This window comes from Macrotis lagotis, chromosome 2, assembly GCF_037893015.1.
Source record: "Macrotis lagotis isolate mMagLag1 chromosome 2, bilby.v1.9.chrom.fasta, whole genome shotgun sequence".
Lineage (NCBI taxonomy): Eukaryota > Metazoa > Chordata > Mammalia > Peramelemorphia > Peramelidae > Macrotis > Macrotis lagotis.
Window position 1 is genome coordinate 17,506,327 of NC_133659.1, and position 27,327 is coordinate 17,533,653.

At 40.1% G+C, this 27,327-nt stretch overlaps 1 protein-coding gene and 1 long non-coding RNA gene across 5 annotated transcripts in view; one reads left to right on the plus strand and one right to left on the minus strand.

The window, feature by feature from the left end:
* Window positions 1–3,999, plus strand: part of LOC141510932 (uncharacterized) — a 29,548-nt gene extending 25,549 nt beyond the window's left edge. The window contains exon 4 of the long non-coding RNA XR_012475197.1: window positions 3,787–3,999. This is a non-coding gene — a long non-coding RNA (uncharacterized LOC141510932). The remainder of the gene's footprint in view (window positions 1–3,786) is intronic.
* The window catches only part of NFIA (nuclear factor I A), a 690,308-nt gene that overhangs the window by 603,192 nt on the left and 59,789 nt on the right, over window positions 1–27,327 (minus strand). The gene's annotated exons all lie outside the window — the stretch shown is intronic.

A 27,327-nucleotide genomic window follows, 5' to 3' on the forward strand; every position in this document is an offset into this window, starting at 1 on the left:
GTTTTCTTGGTGATGACGTTGGAGTGGTTTGCCATTCCTTCTTCAACTCCTTTGACATGTGAGGAAACTGAGGCAAGTTGGGTGAAGTGAATTTCTGAGGATCATACAGCAATTAAGCATGTGAGGCCAAATTTGAACTCATGAAGTTGAGTATTCCTGATTCCAAACTCAGTGCTCTTTTGACTGTACCATCTAATTGGCCCCAGAAATCAGATAGATCATAGGAAATTAACCCATTGGTAGTTCCATTGGGTCAGATGGATGAGCAATCAATGTTGAATCTATTCTTTCCCCTTGAGAGCTTATTAGCTAGACTATTTAGGGCTCCTCTGCAAGCATTGAAATTCAGTAAAGGATCACACTACTCTTTCCATGTAAAAGAAGAATTCATATACATTTCTCTCAATCAGGAGCAAGAAATGCCAAGATCCTGGACCCATGTGCTCCTAAAAATATATGGGGGACATGCGATCTATTTCAACAGGAGGGCATTCCTCTGGGGAGTGGTGTCTTGCCTACCCTCTAGAGAAGGGCACCTTGAATGCCTCTCAGTTGGAAGACATTATCTCCAGATGGAAAGGTTTGCCTTCTGGCAAAGTCAACTACATTATTTGGTTATATTTTGATGTGTTATTTGTGGAGAAAGAAGCTCTGTTGAAATCTCTTTTGCTTCTCAGGAAAGCTATCTTTAATCTTATTCTTCAGAAGTGGTGCTACTGCTGCTAGAGATGAGCCTGGGCATCATTTGAAGGGGTAGGCATTGGTCACCAAGCTTCCCAGTTCAAATGCCAAAGTCTATGATTAATTTGTATTCAGGATGTATTCTTGAATTACTCATACCTCAACTCATATCACAACAAATTCTGACTTGGCTATAATTTCCAATAGAAAGCAACCATCAAGGAAAAGATAGAGTAGGTGTGTAGGTGGGGCTTGGAGTGAACAGATAGCTCTAGGAAAGATTTTTTTTTAAATCTTCATCACTGTTAGGGAAATCAGAACATTTAACTAGCAAATATATATATATATATATATATATATATATATATATATATATATATATGTCTCCAAATGGATCCTCTTTTTTCACACTTCTCTGATTCTTTTCCAATTGTGCACAGTTGCCACATTGATATTTCTAAAACACAGATCTGACCATATCTTCCCCCCTCTTCAAAAAATCTTCTACAGCTCCTTATTTTCTCTAGTATGAAATAAAAAAAAAATTGTCTGCTTGGTATTTAAAGCTTTCCACAATCTGGCTTCCACCTACCTTGGCCATCTGGCACTCCTTCCTCACCTCTACCTCAAAGAGTTCCTCTCTTTTTTTAAGATGCTGCTCAGGCACCATCTTCTGCTAACGGCTTTTCCTAGGTTCTGTCCTCCCTCTAACTAGTTGCCCTTCCTCCCAACTATTTTGCATATGTTTATAGTTATTCTCTTCATGTTTATGAAATACATAAGTACACATATCTACTTCTTGTCTCCCCATTAGAATGGGAATCATCATTAGAATAATTATATTTTGCCCTTCATTCTTGATGAAGACCATATTAAAGACAGGAATTGATTGACAAATTGATGACAATCACAGGAGGTGATGCCATGACAAGTACATGAATTGGACTTGAGTGAGGGGGATGCTATGCTGTCACCAGCCTCACTTTCTCTTCTGGAGCCCTCTGGGTCCAGTGGCCAGTTATGAATCAGGATAATTGGAGATGACCCTGGATGCAGGTAATCAGGGTTAAATGACTTACCCAAGGTCACCCAGCTAGTATCAGGTATCTGAAGCTGGATTCAAACTCTCATCCTCCTGACTCTAAGGCCAGGCCTCCACTTCACTGTCTAATTGCCCTCTAAGGATGCTCCTTGAAAATAGGCATCGTTTCATTCTTTAGGCTTGTAACCTCACTGCTGTAGTAGTGATCTTTCATAAATACTTGATGATTGATTCTCTATTACTCTCCCTAATTTATTCTCTATTCTTATCAAACGGCTCTGTCATCTGTGCCCTCTTCAAAATATTTCCACATCTGGAATGTACATATATCATTTTTTAGTCATGTCTGCCCCTTCATGACCCCATTTAGAGTCTTCTTGGCCAAGATACTGGAATGGTTTGTCATTTCCTTGTTCAACTCATTTTACAGATGAGGAAAACGTCCAATGGCACTGAGGCAAACAGGGTTAAATGACTTGCCCAGGGTCACATAGCCCGTAATTGTCTGAGGCTGGATTTGAACTCCAACCCTCCTGATTCCAGATCTGTCTCTCTATCCTCTTTGCCATTTGGCTTCCCCCTTCATGGAATTTTTAGCTTGCTCAAATCACAACTCAGATTCTACTTCCATTTGAAGTCATTTTTGGTCCCTCCAATTGTGAATTTAAAAACAAAACAAAACAAAGCTTTGCCTTTTGTTTTTGAAGCAGACCACATCATCAGGGAGGTGATGTCATGACAAGTACATGAATTGGATTTGAATTGGGGGGGGGGGCTGTGCTAAGTCTCCAGTCTCACTTTCTCTTCCAGGGCCATCTGGGTCCTCTCTCTTGAAATCAACATCTATTTATTTACCTGTACATCGATTGGATTCCTTTTTCTCCATCCCCCAAATGAAATAGAAGCTCCTTTGAGAGCAGAGATTATTTCATTTTTCCTTTCTGTATCACCAGCATCTAGTACGGTGTTGAATTTTTTTTAATCATCCTTGACTAAACTCACCAGGTTCCTATTCAGAATATTAAACATTGCATCCCGCCTTTATTTTAAGCCTCGTGGCTGAGACAGCACTACTCTGTCAGATTTGGATTCTCTAACTCTCCCCTCAAACACTTTAGTCAGCACAAATGGGGGAGGCAGAACCAGGCCCAGTAATAGTGCATCTCATGCTGCTATCAATTTTCCGCCAGAAGAACATTTTTGGGACACAAAGTCCTTTGTCTATTTTCAGAAGCCAGGCTCAGTGACATTACACCCATGACTACAATTCGAGTGAATGCATAGTGGGCTGGTTTGAATTGTAACCTAAAAAAAAAGGAGCTCCTGGCCCTTGGCCAGACCATAATGATTTCAGTTCTGAAGAAATTCAGTAACCGATGAGAATTCATTCACTATTTTCTCATAGTAGAAGTCTACAATCTCCTCTAATCAAATTGGAATGCCCCCTTCCCTTTTCCTCTCCCTCCCTTTACTTTCTTATTCCCTTCAGTTTTTTTATGGTTAGTGTTATGGGGAGGCCTCCCAGGTCTGTTTCTGTTTCAAAATAAAGAAGTAAATAAATTTAGAACACGAACCCCAAAGATCGGACAGAATCGGACAACTGTATGGTTTTTTTTTTAAAACTGGAGCAAAATGTGAACCAGGCTAATCATGCTTCCAAATTCAATCTTTGGTCCTTTAATTGATCCCATCCCAAAGGTAACATTCTATCTTAATTGACATGCTGAGATGGTTACAATTATGTAAAACAAAACGGGGCCTGCTGGAAACGGGAAGAGTGTTCTTCGCGAACAGAATGAGGGCCAGTTTTTATAATCGTTGATTGCAAAAGGATGCAACCACTTTGCTCATATTTCCTATTTGGGTTAGCCCCATCTGTATGTGTATTGGGTTTAGACAAAACCCAACCTCAAAGGGAAGGATATGCTATTGGACGTCTCTTCGGGGAGAGAGAGGGAGAGGGTCTGCAGAGGTGGGGCATCCATTTCTATGTGGATTTTGTGGGTCGGTTAAACAGAAAAACGTGACAGGATGAAAGATGACATTTTCATATTTGTTGGCAGAGCTGTCTTCCGTGTGATTGTGACCACACACACCAGCCTGGGTTCAGCTTCGATCGAAAACAGATGGCAGAAAGCGTAAGCTCACACGAGGCCGGGCGGGCAGGATGTACTTGGAGTCCTTTCATGATTTCCTGGAGGCCAACCTGCTCACCCAGCTATGACCAAGAGAAGGCCCTCCTCTCCCATCTCTCTCCAAACGGTCCCCCTGAGAATGCTCCCACTGGAAGGTCTGAGCTTCCTGAAGGTGACCTAGATGTTGCTGAAGCAAGACTGGATGAGGTTTCAAACAGATTTTTCCAAAATTGCAATCAGGAGAAGCAGGGCCTCCCTTCGATGGGTTGGGAACACCTGTGTCTCTTGGATTCTTGCCTCGCTGGGTGGGGGGACCAAGCTAATAATGAGGATGGTGAGTATGATTGCTTCTCCCGGTCCTTCTCTGCTCAGATGACATGATTGGCATCAAGAACACATGGTTGGGAGAAGGACCCTCTTGTTTAGCAAGTCTCCTGAGCCTCCATCATCTCTTGCCACATTGGAAAAGAACAAAAAGGCCAATTCAGATGGGAGGTGCAGGCAAAGGGGATTTAGTGCTAAATAAAGGGGGATGGAAGAAAACCCAGCCCATCACATTATTTTTCAAACTTGTTTCAGTCGAATTGAAGAATCACAAGATCACTGATTTAGAGGAGAAAAGGATCTTAGAGGTCACTGAGTGAAGAGTGACATATATCACCATATCTATATGTGTTATATATATATATGTATAGATATAGATATTCACATATATGCATATGTGCCAGCAGACCATGTGCTAATACTTGATAAATATTATCTTATTCGACACTCACAACAACCCTAGGAGGTAAGTGCTATTCTTATATCTATTTTATATATGAGGAAACTGAGGAAGAGAAAAATTTAATACCTTTTCCTGGATCACTCACCTAGTAAAAGTTCAAAGTGATATTTGAACTTGGGTCTCCCTGACTTCAGATACAGTATTCCATTTACTGGGTCACCCAGCTGCCTAATAATTTGTTTGGTTCAATGAAAGATGCTTATTAGCTTAAAAAAGATTGTGGACTTCTCTCAGTCTAGTGGTGTATGGTGCATTTCATTAAATTATGCAACCTGGTACATCTATTAATGATCAAATGAGGATGCCTATATACTGTGCTTTGTAAACCTTAAAAATATATATTTATCCTCTCATGAAAATCCACTTGTTCTTTTGTGTGTCTGGTCCACTAAACCAAAGAGAGACCTGCTCTAATGGCTCATGTTTATTTATTACTTTGGAAAGTACTTCCCTCAGAACAAGTCTGGGTCTACATGTATTATTATCATTTTATGACTCGAGAAACTGAGGCCAAGAGAGGAAAAGAGATGTATTTGTGAAAATGTATTGACTGGATGGCAGAACTGGGTCCCATTACTACCTGGTTATAAGGTCATATAAGTGGACTAAGAGGAGTTACTCTATGACATTACTGTAGCACTCATTCCTCAGAATGCCTACCCACCCACTACATTGTCTCAAACAAATTTCAGTGGAAAAGAAGAATCATGGGACCACACATTTAGAGGATGACTTTAGAGGTCACTGAGTCTAATTGCTCCATGCCAAAGGTGAGGAAATTGAGGATAAGTGACTGATGAGTACCAAGTTAGCAAATCAATAAACAAATCAATCCATCAAAATTCCTAACATGCTGCCATTTACAAGCTCACCTTGTGACCTTAGACAAGTAACTTCCTCTATCAGTGTCTTAAGTTCTTTGTCTATAAACTCAAGAGGCTGTAACAGCTGGCCTCCAGGGTCCCTGCTAACTTTAAATTTGTGGACCTAAGAAATATTTATTGAGCAGTTAAGTGGTGTGGTGGAGAGGGTGCTAAGTCTGGAGCCAGGAAGAGGAATCTTCCTGAGTTCAAATTCAGTCTCAGACACCAGTTGCAGGACCCTGGGGCAGGACACTTCATTCTGTTTGCCTTGATTTCTTTATCTGCAAAATGAGATGGAGAAGGAAATAGCAAACCAATCTAGTCTCTTTGCCAAGAAAACCCCAAAAGGGATCATGGAGAATCAGACTTGATTGAAAAATAAATAAACATTTCTTAGGCATCTACTCTGTGTCAAATGCATCCTAGATTTTAGGGGTACAAAAGATTGTCATTGTTTGGGGTTTGGTGTTTTTAGGTCAAAACCTTCTTCCCAATGGACAGTGAATGGGCTATACTTCAATAGGTTAACAATAGTAATAGTTAACATGCTTATTTTTATTTTTTTAGGCCCTCATCTGCAATTCCATTGATGTAAGGAACTCCAGGTTGAGGAAATTCCATTCACCAAGGCAGATGGAAAGATTTTAGCAAGTTAAAGTCTTCAAGAGTTGGTTGGCTCATTGAGAGACTAAGAGACTTATTGAGAGTCATTCAGTTAATATTTGGACAGATTGAAAGGTAATACCTGAACCCAGGTCTTCCGCCCAACATTTCCTCTTTGTCCCCTGACAAGCTGACTACTAGTCCACAGGGTTTGAAAGTTTGTAAAGTGCCTCACTGGTGTTACTTCATTTGAGTCTCCCAACAACTCAGTGAAGGAGTTGTAATCAATCAATAAGTCACAAAATGTATAGTGAGCTTTGGTTAGATGACAGGCGCTGTCCTAGGTGTTGATTCTAAAAATGCAAAAAAAGTGGCAGTCATTGGTCTCAAGGATCTAATCCTTGTCTTATGAATGAAGAGCTGAGGCTCAGAAAGAGTAAGAGACATAGCTAAAAAGTGGAAGAGATGGGCTTTAACCTCAAATATTCCTGATCTGAAAACCAACACCCTAGCCCAAGTTATACTCTTTTAGGTCCCAGCTTGGTTCATTTGTATTTCATTCTCTAGACAAATGGTCCATTTTTTTGGCCATGTCTAAGTCATAAAGCACCCACTCCTAGCTCCCCTTTTTTGTGTCATCTTTCTCTTCAAAATATAAACGATTAGGGTATTGACTTTTTTTATCTTTAAAGATTTTATTTATTTTGAGTTTTACAATTTTCCCCCCAATCTCATTTCCTCCCCTCCCCAGAAAGCAGTTTGTCAGTCTAGGGGTTTTGACTTTTGACTTTTATTTGCATCCCAAGTTCATATAAGAGTGCTTAACATATAGGAAACACTGCTCAAATAATTTTTCATTCATTTATGTATGCATGCATTCATCAAATTGGAACCAATATTGGGGCTCACTTAATCTCACCAGTTCATTTGACAAAAATCAGACCCACAGAGGTAAGGATCACATAGCGAGCCAGTGGCCCCTGCTACACTAGATGCTAAGTTAGGCTCCTGTCAGGTAAATACTCATGCTATGTATTAGCCTGCTATTGTTCCAGTCCAGGTAATACCAGATACTAAGACATCCATTGCCATAAACTCCTACTGAGGAGAAAATGTAATTCTCAAATGTTTTATTTTTACATACTCTCCTTAAGTTCCCCACTTTCCTGTGGAGATTTTATTAAACTAGTGCAACAAGACCTCAAAAATTGATCCAAAGAGGGATTGTGAGCTTGGTATCCATATTCCATCTATAGATTTATCATCATCTTGGTCCCTAGGAGATGATTTATTTTGGCCCCAGCTCATGGAGAATACTTGCTAGGGAAACTTTCCTGCCATCTCTTCCTATTTGGAACAGCCCTATTAGGGTTCTTTATAACCTGACCCCTTTCTGACTTTCCAGTCAACTTCCATATGCCTTCCCTACATATATCTCAATCAAAAGAACCTTTATGCTCTTTCTCACACACAGTATTCTGTCTTGGAAAGAATATTGGCCCTGGAGTCAGGAGGTTGGAAATTCAAATCTGACCTCAGACACTTGACACTTAATAGCTATGTGACCTTGGACAAGTCACTTGTCCCTGATTGCCTCACATCCAGTGCCATCTCCAGTCATTCTGACTCATCTCTGGCCACTGGATCCAGATGGCTCTGGAGGAGAAAGTGAGACTGGTGACTATGCACATTATCCCCTTCATTAAAATCCAATTCATTTGCTTATAGTCTTCTTTGAGAACAAAGGACAAACATCACTTGATCTCTTAATTTCACTACACCTTGTCTTGGCCATCCCCTATTCATTGGAACACCAGCCTACCTCATACCGACCACTTAGAATCCTTTCTTTTAAGGCAATAGCCAAAGTGACACCTATATGAAGCTTTCTTCCAACCCCATAGTTACCAGTGTCTTTCCTTTGCAAATTGTTCAGGATTTATTTGGTATATACACTATATATACTCACCCATGGAAATAGGTAGATCTAGCATTTATAAGTTTTATATGCCAGTTTCTCATGTTAAGTATTGAGGACAGATACACAAGCAAAAACAAGATGGCTCCTACCCTTAAGAAGTTTACATTCTATTGGGCGAAGACAGAAAGAGATCTTAAAGGGGATAGTGAGAACATGTGGAAGTTCAGGGTGCTGGGGCCTATAGAAAAATCTGAAGAAGAAGAAGAGTCCAGTAAAGGGAGCATGACCTGGGAACTTCATGACATAATAGATAGAAATCAGTAAGACCTGAATTTGAATCCAGATGTGACCCTGGCCAAGTCACAAGTCTCCTTGCCTCCTGGCCTGACATATTCTAGTTAGAGAAAGAAGACACACAAAGCTTTCTTGAAGGCAGAGAAAGGCAGTATTGACCATATTTTTTCTCTCTTTCCATGTTTGGCACTCTGCCCTATACATAGTTTCCCATTTTCAGTGGGATGAACTTACATGAAGTCTTCACCATTTTTCTGATAATAGAATTCCAGAATCTCTTAATTGGAAGGGACATCAAATCTATCCCAGCTTTGAATGAGTTTCTACAGAGAGGTGTCAAACACACAGCCCAAAATAAATAAAAAAGACAATAGTACGAAGATAATGTTGATAATTTTTCTGTCAGTGTGTGACTCATAGAGATTCATTTGTAAGTTTAGTGTTCCCCATTTCTCTTTGAGTTTGAGTCCTCTGGTTTCCAACCTATCTGACAAGTGGTCCTCCAGGATTCATGGAAGACTCCCATTGACTCTATCTGTTAGTGATCCAGAAGGAAATAGATCCATGCCTTCCCATCTTAACTAATAGCCTCTAAATTCTCCATAGTGTATCCACTCAAGCTGTGGGTAGCCTTTTAGTAGATTGCTCAGCATTGCATAGATACCTACAGATACTGTCCTCCAGTTATGCCTCCTTCTTGTTTCCTATTATTTAACATTTAAATAGTGCTATGTTCTAGATGTTGTGATAAACAGCTTACAATTATCATCTCATTTGCTTTTCATCATAAACTTGAGAGATATGTGTTCATTTTACAAATAAAACTGAAGAATGAAGGGTTGTGGCTTGTCTAAGGTCACACAACTAGCAAATTTCTCAGGCAAGATTTAAATTCAGGTTTTTCCAAGTCTAAGCTAGCACTTTACCCACTGCACCACCCAACTGGCTCATACTATGTTCCAAGACTGATAGGCACTGAATTAATGCTAGTTGAGTGAATGAACAAACATTTCTGTGGAAGGTTTTCAATACATCAGGTGTTTCTAACTTGGGTCATTCCTACATATGTGTAAGATGTTTGGGAACATTTTCCCTATGGTATATCTTTGTGAGTTGATGTGCCAATTTATGCATGATTCAATCTATATATTTAAAGATAGGACTAATTTACACCTTGGGTGTTTGTTTTGTTTGTGTGTAGACTCTTGAGTCCCTGGGGACCCCGTGGAACAGAATGTTCTACATACTTCCTAAGGTCCCTCCTTCCTTCTTAAACCCTTAGTTGTTTCAGGACTGATTCAAGTTTCTCTGATTAAGGAGATTGCACTGTATAATATAAACCTGTGTTCTCATCACTCATATTCCCCCCTAGCCCAATTTACATCCTATCCTAAATGGATTTTACCTACATGGACATATTGGGAATAGATAATTTCTCGGTATTCTGCCTTGCTTAAACCACCCCTGGACTACTGTGTTCAGTTCTAGAATGAAACATTAAAAAACTGGAAGACATCCAGTGGAAAGTTACCAAAAATGGTGAAAGCCCTTAAGTCTACACCATATAAGAAATTGTAAAAGGGGCAGACAATGTTTAGACTAGAGAAGAGAAGCCTTGGTGGGGACATGATTTTTTGTCCTCAGGTATGTTTGTCAAATGGAAGAGTGATCAATCTTGCTCTATTTGTCATAACCAGATGGCAGAACCAAGAGCAATGCAGAGGGAAGTTGTACAAAGAAAGGTGAAATTTCAACTTGACGTCAGGACAACTTTGCAAACACTGAGAGCTATCCTTGAGATGGGTTATCTTGAGAGGTCACCAGTTCCCCTTCTTTACTGGTCTTAAGCAGAGGATCAGTGATCTCTTAGCAGATGTATTTTCAGATAAAAGTCTAGATGTTCTCTGAATTTCCTTTCAACTGTATAATTCTCTGATTCTGTGAACATTTGTGGGCAAAATGGCAGCAATTCAATCCAAACCGATCTAGGACATCTCAGTCCAGTTCACCTCAATCTACTTCAACCCAACTCAATCCAATCCAATCCAATGCAATCCAATCTAATCCAATACAATCCAATCCAATAATCATCTATTAAATTCTCACTATAACTACTAGATGCTGGGAATATAAACACAAAAATAAACGAGTTCCTGTCCTTCGGGAGCTTATATGCTACCAGACAAAAAGGAAAATATTACATAGAAGAGGGTTTAGCACTTCCATTACCCATTTGTAACCTAAGGCTTCCCATTGAGCTGCTTCCTTCAAGCACAAATAGGCATGAGTTTAAGGGGACACAGATACATAAAAATTTAAGTACAATCACAAGTAGAAAAGCATGAATCCAAGTATAAAAGTATTAAGCCAAGTATAAAATGTATACATAACATAGAATTAAGTCCAATTTGAAGTGGGCCCATGGAAGTACAAGTGCAAGTATAAAATGATAATGATATATAAGACTATAAAAGCATAATTATAAGTGCAAGTATAATATAATTAAAAGAACAAGTATGAAAGTATAATTAGAAGTGTATCAGTGTAAAAGTATAATTATAAGTGAAAGTATAAAATCTAAGAATAAAAGTATCATCATAAGAAAGATAAACATAATTATAAGTACTTGTATGAATATAATTATAAGTATAAAAGTATAATTGTAAGTTCAAGTATAAAATATAGATAGTATAAAAATAAGTGTCTAATTATCAACAGAAGTTTAAAATTTTAAGTACAAATATCAAAGTATAAAGGAGCAAGTGTAAGTACAAATATCAAAGTATGTGTTAATATAAGTAGGTTACCTTGGAATGCAAATTGTGCCATTATGTGTTTTGGAGGTGGGAAAAGGTTAATTAGAAGCCCTCTCCAGGGTATGTGCTTAAGTTCATCTTGTTCCTTTGGGGAAGGAGAAAGGGGAGTTGGAGGTCACTTGCGTTATTATGGTCTACTATTAGTCATGTTGCCTGTTCAAATAATCTACTTTCTTTTTCTAAAGCTACTCAGGAGACAAAAGCACTTCTATTCTGTCTATGACCTCTCGGAATTTCCACCATCAAATTGGGGAATCTGGATCCTCAGCCTCTCTGCCAATGGTCCTCAGCCTCTAGAAGATCCTACCAAACTTGGCAACATTTCAAATGTAGGCTGGTGATGATTAGTTCAAATCATGGAGGCTCATCAGCATATTGTCAGCAAGGGAATAGAATTTTTGTTCTCAGTACCTCTTGAAGAAGGTCTATTAGATAGTCCTACTTCATTAGTAAGAGAACCTAAGGAAAATACCAAGGAAATAATGGAGCCTTTTTGCAGAATCATAGTCATAATGATTCTTACAATAGTTGATCGATGTAATATAAATAATTAATAGTAATAATTATTTTTATTCATAATTAAATAGCATTTAAGATGTGGAAAACACTTTCCTTAAAGCAATACTGCAAACTAGGTTGTGTGTGTATTGTCCCTATTTTACAGATGAGAAAACGATTAGAATGAAGAAAGGTGGCGATTTGCATATAATTGTACAGTTAGTAAGGACTAATAGGACTCCCAACTTCAGATTAGATGCTTTTCCTAAGACAACATGTTTTCTCTATTGGTTGGGGGTAGCTAGGGCTTGGGTTCGGGAACTTATATCTAGAAATGTTAAGTCATGAGTTGCAGGTCACACAGCAAATTAATGATAGGGTCCATGTAGGAACCCATAGCAGGAGACCACACTGGATGGCAAGGAAGATGGAAATGATGGTGATGATGATGATGATGATGAAGGGAAAGGGAAAGGTGATGAAATAATTAGCATTTATATGATGTGTTTTCAGAAAGTTTTGCATATATCACCTCATTTGACACGTCTACATTATGGTTCCACAGCCAAAGCCACAGGGCTCAGACAAATAATCCCTTTAATAAAAACCTCCAATAACCCCCAGGTAAAAGATAATCCATGAGGTAATTAAAAAGGAGCAAGTAAGTGAAATCAGGTAAAAGCTGACAATAAGGAGATTATTAGCAGTAGGCAAGGAGACCCTGGGGTCTCAAGAATTCTTTGCCAAAGTCCTAAAATTACTTTTGTATTCCCCTTGTCCAAAGGTTTCACAGCTGGGTCTCAAATCAATCTACTCAAGGGCAAAGATAACTTCAGGTCTTTATAAATTCTATGCCTATAATTGATGTTGGTGAGATAGAAGTGGGGGGGGACTCATAGCTCCCTAATCTGTACAACTTTGTCAGGTAGGTCCTATTAGTATTTTTATTTACAGATGAGGAAGCTGAGGCACCAAGCGATGAAATGACACCCTTAGAGGTATACAGTTGGCATATACAGTTGGCATATACAGTTGAACTCAGGTCTTCTTGATCCCAAGTCCAGTACTCTCTGCATTGCCACAGAATGTCTGAGACTGATCACTGGACTTGGCAGAGTCCTCCAGAGATCGGGAGAGACTTAGGTTTGAATCCTGATTCTAACACTGACTGGCTGCGGGAAAGTAACTTTCACACTGTGAAGTTCAGTTTCTTCATCTAGGAAATGGGAAGATGAATCTGGAAGGTGCTTACCTCACCAGGCTGATGAGAAATTAGAATGAGTTAGTGTACTTAGAGAACTTTGCAAACTTTGCAGCTTTTTCAAACTGTTAAATAATGTGCAAATTTAGTTATTTTTATTATTTGCCAGTCTTGAGGGTAGTAATCTTAAACCAGTGTTAATGGCCATTAGTTAACCACATGATGTGTTCAATTAACACTCGCTGATAGTGGTGTTATCTGTAGCATAAGGCTGTCACATAACAGATCTCAAGGACTCGGAACAAAAGTATCTTGAAAAAACATCTCATTCTGGTCTCCTTGCCTGGCCCTGTTGTGATTTTACACTGGGGGTGCATTTTAATTGATGAGATGTGCTACCCAGCCCAAGTAAAGGGAAAAAAACAACAGCCTATACCTACCATTTGGAAATGTAATGGAGGTGTGAGAAGCTCAACTCCCAGGACTAAATGAACTAACAGAAGCTTCTTCTCCTCCCTAGAAGAAATGCATTAGTTATTGCTTTCTCACATTCTGTTTGTGGTGGCCAGCATCCAAGAATGGCAGAGACAGAGATAATAAGGAGGGGAGACTTTCCCAAGGCAGGGGGTTGGGTGGAGGCTGGTATCTGGCACCCTGAGGAAGGAAGGAGAGGGGGAGAGAGAGAGAGAGAGAGAGAGAGAGAGAGAGAGAGAGAGAGAGAGAGACAGAGAGAGAGAGACAGAGAGACAGAGAGAGAGACAGAGAGAGAGAGAGAGAAAAGAATGAGAGAGACAGAGAGAGAGAGAGAGAAGAATGAGAGAGAGAGAGAGAGAGAGAGAGAGAGAGAGAGAGAGAGAGAGAGAGAGGAAAGAGGAGAGCCAAGGAGATTTAGAGAGAAGAGTGAGAAGGGACAGAACAATAAAGGAAAAGATAAAAGAGGAAAGAATAGAGAAGAGAGGGCAGCTAGGTGGTGCTGTGGGTAGAGCACTGGCCTTGGAGTCAGGAGTACTTGAGTTCAAATTCGGCCTCAGACACTTAATAATTACCTAGCTGTGTGGCCTTCGGCAAGCCACTTAACCCCATTGCCTTGCAAAAAAAAAAAAAGACAAGAGAAGAGAGAGGGATATTGAGAGAGAAAAGAATGAGAGTGAGAAGAGGTGAAAAGAGTGAGAAAGGAGATTAAAAGGTAGTTATTGAGAAAGAAGAAAATTATTGAAAAAAGGAGACTTGAGGCTGTAAGGAAGTCAAATGAGATTATAGCTATAAAATATTGTGCAAAACTAAAAATGCTATATAAATGGCAGTCATCTTCAGCATCAACTCCATCGCCATCACCACCACCACCACCACCACCATCATTATCATTTTGATTCCTGTTATCCTCCTCCCTGTTGTTAGCCTACAAACATCAGATCTCCAGTTTGGTAATGGCTCCATCCTCTGAGTCTTCTGTTCTCATGCCAATGCAGTGCAGTGTTTGTAGAATGATACAGGGTGTGCTGGTGAGTGTTTAACAAGCCAATTCTTCAAGGTTCATCTGCATTATTAAGACTTTCTTAAGTCTAGATAATCAACAAAGTAGTAAATCAAGTCCTGATTTGGGGTTATTGCCTATTTATGGTATGGAATTTTTCACACTGAAATTTAACAATTGAGTCTGAATTGAAGGAGAGAGATATTTGCCCTCAGTGGACTATTTTCCACATTAGAAAGGGGGTCTAGAAACCCCTGCTCCCAATCTTTGCCCTCATTCCTACTAAAAAAAAAGATAACGAATTAATGAATAATTAATAAAAGAGGCAAAAAACAATCCCTGCCCTCAAAGAGCTTCCAATCATATAGCATTTTAGTTTTCATAGGACACTTGCCTTGTACTAACCCAGTGAGTTCTCTAGAGCAAGCACTATTCCCATTTTACAGATAACATAATTAAGGCTGGGAGAGGGCCAAGGAATGAAGTGACTTCAAACCTTCATCAAGTTCTGTGATAGTTTCCAAGAGATACAATGACAAAAATTCCCTGATCTTAAGGAGCCTACTCTGAATTGCAAAGATGCATGAGGTAGCTCAACAGATTCCAAAGACAAAGAGAATGCCAACAAGGAATTCAGGCAAACTTGATCACAATCTTGAAACTAAAACTAGAATGCCAAAATTAGCCTCAGAAATGAAGAAGGGGAGGAATGATCTGTAGCCAGGGGAATCTTGGAATGGGGTGTGATGAAGCTTATTGCAAACTGACAAGGTCAGTCTCCTCTGACACCCAAATGTCATTGGTAATATTTTTAGGACCTCCAAGACCTCCTTAACTGCAATAATAATAATTCCTCACTCCCCTCCTCTTTCCCTTCTAGATCCACTGCTTAATTCTAATGGACCAGTCTAGGATCCATATGAACTTTCAGGTCTCCCAACCCCTGGGGTGTGGGGTGATCTCTTTTAGCCACTATAATTCATGGACAATTTGAATAAAATGTTCCAGGGTCACACACCTGTGACAAATATTAGAAAAACTCTGGGAACAAACTACTACTTTGGGGATCCCCATCAGTACAAGGAGCCTTGCAAAGTCACAATTTTCCTAAAATTCTGGGTCACTCCAAAACACAACCCCACACTGGTCACACCCAAATCTGACATTGATCCTTTGCTTGACAGTGAGGTTTTGCTTGGCAAGGTAGTCATTTTTTGGCTCTCAGCATAAATCTGGCAGGCCAGATGTTAAATATATCAGGAGAAAGTTATTTTCATCATTTGTGAAATCTTACATAGAGAACATTGGTTCTGAGCACAGATTCTGACTGCAAGAAATACCCAGTGGAATTCTGCTCCTCCATGGAGGCCCCTAGAGGAGCGAGGAAGAGAACCTGGGATGGCAAGGTACAGCCTATATCTACATGTCCAGAGGAGAAAGATCAAGCTACCTGCATTACCTGGTCAGTTTTGATGATTTCTGGCCAGTTCTGGAGTCAGGAGGACCCGAATTCAAACATAACCTTAGACACTTAAAACTAACTTAGCTGTTTGACTTGTGCAAGTCAACCCCACTGCCATGCATAAACAAATAAAGAAGAAAAAAGGGCAAGGATTATCTTTTTGTTTGTTTTTGTATCCCTGATGCTTCACAGGGCACCAGACACATTATTATGTGTTATTGCTCTTTGACTTGCTTGGTCTATATCAGCCTATGGCTGCAGGAAATCAAAGGTCAACCCTACCAGAAGACCTTGAACTTTCCAATCATTTGCCTTCATCAGTGAAGTTTCTTCCAAACATCAATGCTGTCCCTGGACTCCTTCCTCCATCTCTAATTTTCCTTGTCCCTTTGATACCTGATCCCCAATTGCTGATGAACAAAATCCCACCTCCTTTCAACCCTGTTGTCTGCCCCTCATTGCCATCCATTTCAACCTGAGGCTCAGCATTTCCCATTCTAGATCAGCCTGCCTCATCTGCTATGCCTTCTGAAATTCCTGCGCTATTTTAAATATGCTTCCTTTCATTTTAGCCTTCTTTCTCTCATGTGTTTTCCATCTTTATTTACTCACTGAGGTTTGATGCTTCCCTTTGAAGTCTTCGTGAATGGCCATCCTGCAGTAGCCCCAATTCACTGATCTGGAGGAAGGACTGGCTTATTCCTTTCCACCCCAAGTCCCCTTACTGTCATCATATGGCATTAGCAATCCCTCCTTTGAAGTTTATGCTTTTTCAAAACTTCCAATGTAGATTCCAGTGGTTGTTATCTGTTGACCTCAATGATCTTCTCCCTTTTTTAGAAAGAATTCACAGTGACTCACAGTCTCCCTGTCCACTTAACTTCTTGCACTACTACTTCCACTACAGCCATTTCAACAACATTAGCAACATTACTTCTACTACAACCACTACTCCACTACTACCACTACTACTACCACTACTACCACTACTACCACTATTATCATTACCACTACCAAAACTACTACCACTACCACTACCACTACTACTACTACTACCACTACTACTACTACTACTACTACTACTACTACTACTACTACAGTTACTACCACTACTACTACTACTACTACTACTACTACTACTATGGTTACTAATACTACTACTACTACAGTTACTACTACTACTACTACTACTACTACTACTACTACTACTACAACCACCATCACTACTGCCACTCCTCCTTCTCCTTCTCCTACTATTCTACTAGTATTACTTACTTACTAAGTGCCAGATTCTGTTTTGAGTCCTTTACAATTATTGTGATCTTTATCTTCACAACAACCCTGGGAGGTAGATCTTATTATTATCCCCCATTTTATAAATAAGGTAAGGAAGTGAAAGCAAACAAAGGTTAAATGACTTACCCAGGGTCACACAGCTAGTAAATGTCCAATGCCAGATTCAAATGCAGGTCTTCTGGACTCCAGGACCAGTTTTCTATCCATTGAGTCATCTCACTGTCTCATTCTAAAGGATATCAACATCCTTTTTGGTGGCCCCTCAAATATCTGAATGTGATTCATCATCTTTCATCCTAACAATCCATATGCCTTTAAATTATGAATGTTATTCTTTATTCTTGCCCTGACTTTCAATTTCCTCTTCCCCCTCAGTATTTGCCCAGGCCATCCCTTGTGCTCTGCCTATACACTCCTCCCTTCCCAATCTTTATCCCTTAGTGATCTTGCTTAACTCCACAGTACCCTGTATTCTTGAATCCCTTCTCTCTTGTCCTGTCATTGCTCATGTCTTTCTAAATCTCCAATCAGGCCCTTTGGGATATTGTTCTGACTTGTACTTGCTCACTTGGATTGATCCCCAGAAAGAGACTGAGCTCTCAGGTTCTAGGGGTAACCCTTTGGATCTCCTTCTCAAGCTCTTCACAACCTGACCCCTTCCAACTGTTCCAGCTTGATTTCCTAATACTCCTCTCCACATATCCTATGATGGAATCATTTTGTCTCCTTGCTGCTCCTCAGGCACCATCGCCCAACAAAAACAGAGGTCATTGCCAGAATATTCTTAATTCCTGGTCTCCTTTAAGATTGAACTCAAGGACTACTTTTTTTATAGCTCTCCTTAGCTTCTAATGTTTCTTCCACTCCAAGGTTAACTTCTATCTACTATGTCTTGCGTGTACAAATTCATGCACATAAGACCATCTCTAGTTATACTGATCCATATGTGATCAGTGGGCCCAGATGGTTCTGAGGGAGAAAGTGAGGCTGGTGACTTTGCCCACACCCCACAGTCCAATTGCAATGGTCTTCCTTGGGGATGAAGGCAAAGAACAATTTACGCATATGTTGTATATACATTTAGACACACAAATAATACATATATCCTTTTGCAAACCTTAAAGTGTTAGCTTTATTTCTGTATATCACAATGGACAGTGAGTTATATTGAAGTCGAGACTGTGTCTCAGAATCAGAATCATAGAATCCCAGAGTTAGAGAGTTATAAGGGACCTCACTAACCATCTGTCAACCCATGCACTAAAAGAGTATCCACTTTCACAACATCTTTCTGTTTCTTCAAGTTAGCCAGAGCTGAGCTCTGGTTGTGGTGTTCAGGCCATATTTATTGAATGAATGAATGAATGAATGAATAGCTTCACAGCTGCCATTGGCCCCCTGTGCTCCTGGTTTCCCCACTATCCTAGGAGCTGGATACACTAGAACAAAGCCCACACAGGGAGCTTGGGATTGTGTTGAGGGTAAAGGGATTTCCAGGGAGCAAAATGACTACTGGCCTTTGGGGGTGGGGAATGGTGGTACATACTTAGCTCTCTACCCAGTTGCTTAGGTTACTAAAGAATTTCTATTGTGATAAATGACCCCGATAAGTGAACAACACAGACATTTCTATATGAAAGGTCAATGGCTGTGGCTCTAATTGAAAAGACAGAGAAAGAGCATTGCTAATCCTGTTAAGGATATCATAGGATGATCAACCAAGAGTTGGAAGGGAATATTCTAGTGTCTAGGAAATATTCTTGTCCTACTTCTTCATTTTATGGAGGGGTAAACTGAGGCCCAGAGAAGGGAATTGACTTTCTTGGTCTGATTGTACATAACATTCCCCAAAATGATGCCCTCCATATATGACATTCCACCCAGGTTGGTCCACTTGTTGCTTCCCATAGATGACATCCCATCTCCCACAGACAGCTTTTTCTCCTGGTTGTTACCCATGTCTCAGATATTTTCCCTCTTGTTACACCTATTTCCTTTAAAGACTGTTCAGGTCCTACCTCCTACCAGAAGTATTTCCAGATTTCTCTGTTTGTTAGTTTGACACGCCACCACAATTGTGCTTGTTCATTTATCTATCTATCTGTCTGTCTTAATAACTGTCTTAAAGTTCTCTATCTAGTTATGTGTTTATTCATTTACTTTTTTATTTTATCTATTCCCACTCATTTATCTTTTTATTCATCTATTTGCTTATTTATTTGTATTTATATTTATGGGGACTCATGCTGTTTCCTCCCCATCAGTCATTGAGCATTTATTTATCACTTTCTGTGTGCCAGAGACTCTGGGAAGGACACAGAGATCAAATAGGACAGTCCTCTGAGAAAGCTTGTATTCTATGACCAGTGATTGCTTGGTTTGATCTCTATGTCCTTAGTGTAGAGTCCATTTTATTTTATTTTATTTATTTATTTATTTATTTTTTATTCTATTTTATTTTATTTTTCTGGACAGGACTCATTTTATCATTCATAAATGGAACGCAATATGAGAAAACTCCCTCAATCAATCCTAATAGACATCTGATCCTCAACTTACGGTCTTAGTTTCCCAGAGCACTGAGAGATGATGTATCTTGACCAGGAACATTTAGCCCTGGTATGTTAGAGGCAGGATTTGAGTCCCCTTCACTCAGAGTTAAGTATCTACTATGCCAAACTGCCAGCTTTGCCAACACATAGGAGGGACTTAATAAGGAAATGATCAGCTATGTTTGAGCACAGTGGAGTTAGGAGGACCTCAGTTTAAATTTTGACTTAGGTGTAAACTAGGGCAAAATTACTTAACTTCAGTCTGGCTTATTTTATTATTTAAAATGAGGGGGTTAGACTAAATAGTCCCTAAGGTGCTTTGCAGTTCTGAATCTCTAATTTTATTATCCCATGAATAGTCTTTCTTGGAACATGGAAAATTTGAGGGACCTTAATATGACATAGCTATGTGGGGGCAGTCCATGACAGTCTAAAATGGTTAAATTTGATTCTGTTAACAAATTGGCACCCATCAAAGGGTTTTAAATTCTGTCTTCTAGAGCTACACAGAACATGATGAATCCTCCTTCCCTATGACAACTCTCCAAGTTCTTGAAGACAAAGACCATGCCATCCCTTCCTTCCTCCCCAGACTCTTGCCTTGTTTTTTTTCCCAGGTTAAGCATCCTCAGTTTCTTCAATCAATCCTCATATGCCACAATTTCAAGTTACTTTGTCATATAGTTGGAATATGTCATCCCACTTTCCCCATGGTTCATTCTGTCTTCACTATGTTTTCTTGTCAGCAGTTTCCCAAGAAGGGAAGTACAGAACACCCGTCTTAAAGTTATCTTGGCACAGGGTACCTGCTTGGAAACTCCCTCAGTCCTTTCGTCCTTGGGACCACCCAAATACTGCAGGTCACATGGATCCCACTGATGAGAATGCCATGGTTTGGATTTCGTAGGTGTAGCAGAACACTTGGGATTTTCACTGACACAAGAAATCCACATAAATTCATTGATAGATTAGGGAGAGAGGATGCCTAATCAAAACCCTAAATTAATATACCAGACATAGTCTCTGGAGTCCAAAAGTCAATAATATATAAGCCAAGATGCATGCCTCAGGGATTAAACTTTATGGAGAACATCAAATTATTTACACCTCAGCAAAAACATCGATGGAAACATTTATCACTAGTCAGACAGTTAATAAATACAATACTGGGATCTGCTGTCAAGAATGGGAGAGCTCAGGGCTCAGGTTGCCTTTTCTCTCTTCTGGCACAGATGGGTTGGAAGAGAATCTCACAGGGGGCTTCTTTCTTAGAGGGTCTGAGAGGCAGCTTTTGGGAACTGGGGACCCTGGACTGAGTTTTCTTTGGGAGAGGTTTGGCCGCCAGGAGTGAGGAGCCATTGGCAGGCTTTAGCCTGGGTAGCTACAGATGGAGTATTTAACACATGGACCTGAGTCAGTTACATTCGGCTTCAGGATGGCAAAGACTAATAAGCAGTCGGCTCTAATAGACTGTCCTGTGGTGAGGGTCTGTCGAGGACAGGTAACCAATAATGAGATTACTCTCTCGGCAATTAGCTTGGCAGAGTTGGGGGGAATCAGCGGTGGAGGAGGTCAAAGTGCCGAAGGCTGGGGCATGCTTCTAAAATCCTAGCCTCCAAGCCAAAAATAGGAGCTGGGGACCATTTTCCTTTGTTAATTGCAGGAGATAGAAACTTCCAATGGAGAAGAGACCATATTCTTTCATCGACTTCTCTCGAATGTCTGAATCGGTCATGGTGAATCTAGGCTAAAGTCAAGAACTGAGCCTATCCTTTAGAGTAAATACTCTCAAATCAATCAATAATGTTTACATGCCATCCCTTCCTTCCTCCCCAGCCTCTTGCCTTGTTTTCTCCAGGTTAAACACCCTCAGTTTCTTCAATCAATCCTTCATATGCCACAATTTCATTTTACTCTGTCATATGGTTGGAATATGCCATCCTACTTTGCCCATGGTTCATTCTGTCTTTACAAACTATTGTATTATCAGAGAACATGGGGCAGTGGAGACATGCCATTGGCACTCAAAGTCAACAAAACCAGAGGGGGAAGTATCCCCCTCGTTCGATCTCTTATTCAGACAGGATCCCAGGAGAGTCTGGAATAAGCTCCCATCTCACTTCTGCTTTTCTGAATCCTTACCTTCTTTTAAAGCTCAGTTAAGGTGTTACCCCTTCCTGATTCCCCTTGTAGACTTGCCTTCTTCTTCAATCACCCTACTCATGTGTGTATGTGCTGTGTCCCTTAGTAGAGAGTAAAGACCTGGAGGACAGGGGATGTTTCATCTTTGTCTTTGTATTTCCATTGTCTAACAAAGAGTAAGCATCTAGTAAAAGTTTGGTGACACCAACGGAAAGTCTTTGAGATGGGAAAACTGGCCATGCATATAAAAATGTAAGGATCAGAACAAAAATAGAGAGTGGTGCTGTGTGGTAGGGAACTGACCTTAGAGTCAGGAAGAACTGGGTTCAAATCCTGCTTCTGATAAACCCAAGTCGTGAGACCCTGGGCAACTTGTGTACCCTTTTCATGATCCTAATCAACTATCATGCAGCATTTTAAGTTTTTCAAATTACTTTCCATACATTTTCTTATTTGATCCTCACAAAACCCTTGGACATAGATGAGCATATTATCTTTATTTTACAGATGAGAAAACTGAGGCATAGAGAGATTAAGACAGAATTTGAACCCAAGACATCCTAACTTCAAGTCCAGCACTCTACCCCTATGCCTCACTTTTTCTAATAGTATAACTTATAGATGATCTGTAGTGGACAGAGGTGTCCTTATTTGAGGAAGCTACATGTATGAAATCACAGATCTAGATTTCTTTCCCACTCCAAAAGAAAAATCTTATAGTTGCAAGATGCGTTTATCAACTAACCTAATAAAGATGGTCTCATAATTATTTTATGACCATTTTTCAGATGGAAAAACTGAGATCCAGGGGGTATTCCAAGGCAATTTCAATGTATAAGTGCATGTTATAGATGCTGGAGGTCTAGTTGGTAGTTACCGTAATAGAATCAGAGTTCCATTCTGTAGGGCAAAGCATGGCCAAGGCAGGCTTCTTGGAGGGAGGGGCACTTGAATTAGCATCAGAAGAATTGAGAAAAGCATTCCTGGTCCAGGATATGCTGAAAGCAAAAGGACAGAGGAGGAAACAAGCATGGTGTGGACTCTACCTCCACCCCCACACCCATCCCCACTCCCAACCCAGAATGCAGCTTTGGAGGGTGTCATTTCTTTGACAAGAAAGCAGGGTATGAATAAGAAAAGGCTACTCATCAACTCTTCATCTGGTTTTGTTTTGTTGTTGCCTGGTTTCTTCCTTGTGGGTGAATCCTGAGCTTTCAATGTACTTAGATTAAGCTGAGCCAAAAAAAGACACTCTTCCTCCCTAATTTGTTTGACTGTCTTGACTCTCCTTGGTGAATTGGGGCAGTCAGCAGAATATAGTCTTTGACATCCTTCGCAAAAAAGACAGATGATCATAGAGTTTGAGCTGGAGGGGCCTTGAAGGCCACTGCATGCCACTCTGTTATTTTGTAGATAAGGAAACTGAGGCCCAGGAGAATTGAGACATTCCCAAGGTCAGCTGGATTCATTTTACACAATCACAAAACTTTGGAGCTGAAAGAGATCACAGTCAAGTTCAATGCATACTTGAAAAGGAATCCCCTGGTGCCTCCCTGGTCACCTTGCCTTGGCCTCAACCCAGCTACCCATGACAGGATTCTTCCCTCTGGCAGCTTATTTACTTTTAATTTTTAGGAATTTCTTTTTTTTGTGTGTGTGGTATCAAGTATACATTTGCTTCTCTTCAATTCTTACCATTGTTCCTACTTGTGATTCTATCTGAATGAGAAAAATTAATTGAGTCCCTCCTTCATTTGACCGCCCTTCAGTTTCCTGAAAACTCCTTTCCCACTCCTTCCACCTTTAGCCAAACATGTCATTTCCTTGTATGGAGCCTGAGGTCCTCCAATGTTTGGTCTGGAAAAGGTGTTCAAATGTTGTTTTTCCAGGGAATGAGACAACTATCGTCATGGACTCAAAGCCTTTCATAACTCATCCACCTCCTTTGCATACTCTTCCACTGACTGATGTCCATTGAAAACATTTCAAACTTTGGAGTCCCAAACAAACCAATATTTCAGATAAGGTTTAATGACAGCAGAATACTGGGGGAATAATGCCTTCTCATTCCTGGAATCTGCAAATAATAATAGTAATAATAATAATAATATCATTTTAACACAAGGTTTGCAAAGCAACCATGTTCTAATTTTATTCTCACAACAATCCTGCTAGTATTATTCCCATTTTACAGATAAGAAAACTGAGCAAGATAGAATTATGTGATTTGCCCAGGGTTATACACCTAGTGAATATCTGAGGCAGGATTTGGATTATCTTCCTGATAGAGCTCTGTACATTTCAGCACCTCTTTGCCTCTCATCATGGAACAAAAGGATTATATTAACATTTAGGATTTTGTGTCAAATTGATGACTTATACTATGCTGACTGCAATCTATTAAATTTTAGCACATTTTTTAGGCAAACTCAGCTTCCCTGATCTTATAATACTTTCCTTAGGTTCCTCTTGAATTCCTATGATTTGTTCTAGCCCAGTACTCTAGAGTGTCAAGATATTTTCTGGATCTTGACCTGGTCCTCCATAGTCTTTGCTTTGCCTGGTAGCTTGGGGTCTTCTGCAAATATAATGTACATACCATTGGTGTTCTTATCTAAGTCACTGAAAAAAATGCTCATCAGTGGAGGGCCAAGACTAGGTTTAATTCAAGAAACATTCATTAAACATCTACCATGTGAAGGACTCTACCAGATACTAGGAGTGAAAAGACAAAAACAGCAGCAGTCCTTGCCTTCAAGGAGCTAACATTCTACTGGCAAGGTGGAAAGCATATGCAAAGTCTAAGACAACATTTCAAGAGGGATGGAAGTCAGGATTGGAAAAAGTCTCTTGCAGGAAGTTATATCTGAGCTGTCCTTTGAAGAAAGTTGAGAGTTATAAGAGTCAAAGAGGAGGAGGGATTATCCTCCCTGGCAAGGCCTTGGGAATCCACTTGAGCACAGAGGACAGAGAAGGAATGCCTTGTATTGGAACAGCCAATAGTCTATGAATGAAGAGAGGAAAAAGTAGAAGAATACATCCAAGGAACAGAGTATGTATCTAATGATGGAAAGCAGGTCCTGAGCTGAAGTCTAATCACTCACCTTGAAGCTCCCATAGACAGTCAGTGACCAAGTTGGGTTTTAAGCCTGACTCCAAATGGAGCCCCTTTTTTCATTCATGGCATTATAAGACTTGTCTGACAAATCCTTGCCCTAATATCTTCCTTCAGATCCTGGATAGGTTAGAGAGGCGAATCTTGCTTTTGATTGAGAAAGCCTCTTGCAGGACTTACTAATTAATCTACAAGCATTTAAGTGCCCAATCTGAGCATTATAAAGGAGAATGAAGAATTGAGGATTATGTAAAGATTCCAAAATAGAAGCATGGTGGTACCCTTTTCAGAAATAGGGCAGTCTGGAATAGGGACAATTGTAGTAGGAAAGAAGCCACAATTTTGAAATTTTGAATACATATACATCTGGTATATGTATCATAGGGAAATGAGATTTAAAAAAAATCTTTTAAACATCCAAGATAATTTCCAATATGGCTGCCTCACTTTTATTGGATGACCTCTTTTAATAAATAGGAAAACCACTCACCAAAATGATTGAATCTGACAGTATATGCAATATTCTTCTCTGGTAGGTTCCCAGTCCCCTTTCCAAGATGAGAATAATATGTGAGTACATAGAAAAGGGCTCTTAGAGACCACCTAGTTTTATTCTCTTGTTTCACAGATGAGGAAACTGAGGACATGGAAAATTCGTTCAGGGGAGGAGTTGTCTTTACCTTTCTTAGTAATTCCATTGGTTAGTATTGAACCTGGTACTTGGTAGGCTTATTGTATGTTTGACTGGTCAAGGCCTTGATGAGACTTGCCTACACTTGCCTCTGAGTCAGCAGAGGCACTGTGAGAAGAGGCCCCAGGTACTGGAACTCAGTTAAGTGTTATTATTAACATACCACTGACTCTCTCAGTGTAGCTCAGGGGTATATGATGGGAATTTTGGTCATTATAAGGGTTCTTAAAGGCCCAGAAAATAAGGTCTTTGGGGGGGTCCTTTGAGGACTATTTACAAACTGGATCAATGGAAGCATCTCAACCTTAGAAATCCCCTCTTTGAAAGTCTTGAAGCTGAGACTGGATAACCATTTGTCAGGGATGTTATGGGGGAAATTTGACCTGATGGCCTCTGATGATCCTTCCATCTTCCAGATTCTGTGATTATTCAATAGAGCAGAATCTTATCCAATCAATTCAAAAGGTACTTTTTGTCCCTGGGAAATTTCATTTTGGTAGAATCTTTGACTCCTGAACTGGTGCTCATGAGGGCTATTTAGGGCAATACTAACATCTGGCTGAATGATTCAACCCAATCCAACAAAGACGAATTAAACTTCTACTATAAGCCAGACTTTGAGAGTGAAAAGCAACAGCAAAAGCCCAACAATTCATGCCCACAGGGAGTGTATATCTTATTGGGAGGAACAACAGTCACACAGATAAGAATAAACAAAGTAAGAGGAGAAGGGTTCAGGAAAAACCTTGTGTAGGAGATGCTATTTGACCTTAGGTTTGAAGGGAGTTTGGAATTCCAAGAGATGGAAGTGAGGAGGGAAAACATGCCTGGCATGGGGACCTGCCTGGGTAAAAGAGCAGAGATGGGAGATGGGATGGATGTCTCACATTTGTTTCTTTATCTCCTAGAAAGATAATCTCTGTGATCTCCCTTCTAACTAGAAGCCTAGAAGCCTAGTGGAGGTATTCCTCCACTAAATAATCCAGGCTTGGTACCAGTCCCTTTGGGAGTCATGCATCTCACTGCAGTCACCTTCTCCAGCCAGAGGTTATGGCTTCCTACTACCAAAAGGGCCAAGTAGCTCTGGTATTCCTACACTGGTCCTCTTGTGATCTTGAACCTGGTTTTCTTCCTCTACCAAGTAGGAAAGAGAAAATCGAGCTAGGCAAGTATTTGCCCTGTAGGCAACAAAATAAACCATTAAAACATCCATTTACCATGAATCCTGTTTTTTATTTTCCTCTAAGTAACTGAGAACAAATGCGCACTTCACCAAGATGCTCTCAGGGTGCTGGGGGGGCGGTCAGGAAACTCCAGCTCTCAATCACTTGCATGGAGTTACAGGCAAGTCAGTTAAAACCCCCTAATCATTGCCCTGGCCAGGCCCCATGACACCTGTAAGAGATTTGGTGCCGGTCAGGAAATAATGTTTCTCTTCCAGTTTACATCACCATTTAATCTAATTATTCCTTCCACTTTGCTTCCACATGTTCCTTCAAAGGACAGACAGCTCATTTCCTTGAGAAATTGTATACATCTACTGTAAGACTATTTTTTACTCTATGTAGGTAATCTGAGATTTCCTACTGCTTCTCCTCCATCAAGTTCAGTGTTTAATGTTGAAACTTTGAGAATCTAGATGAGGGTTTTAGACAGAGAAATAAGTTGGACTGCACCTGTGGGAATCTGGTCAGGACCATAAAGACTCCACTTGTGCCAAGATCTACTGGGATCTTAGCACTCACCTGGCCAAA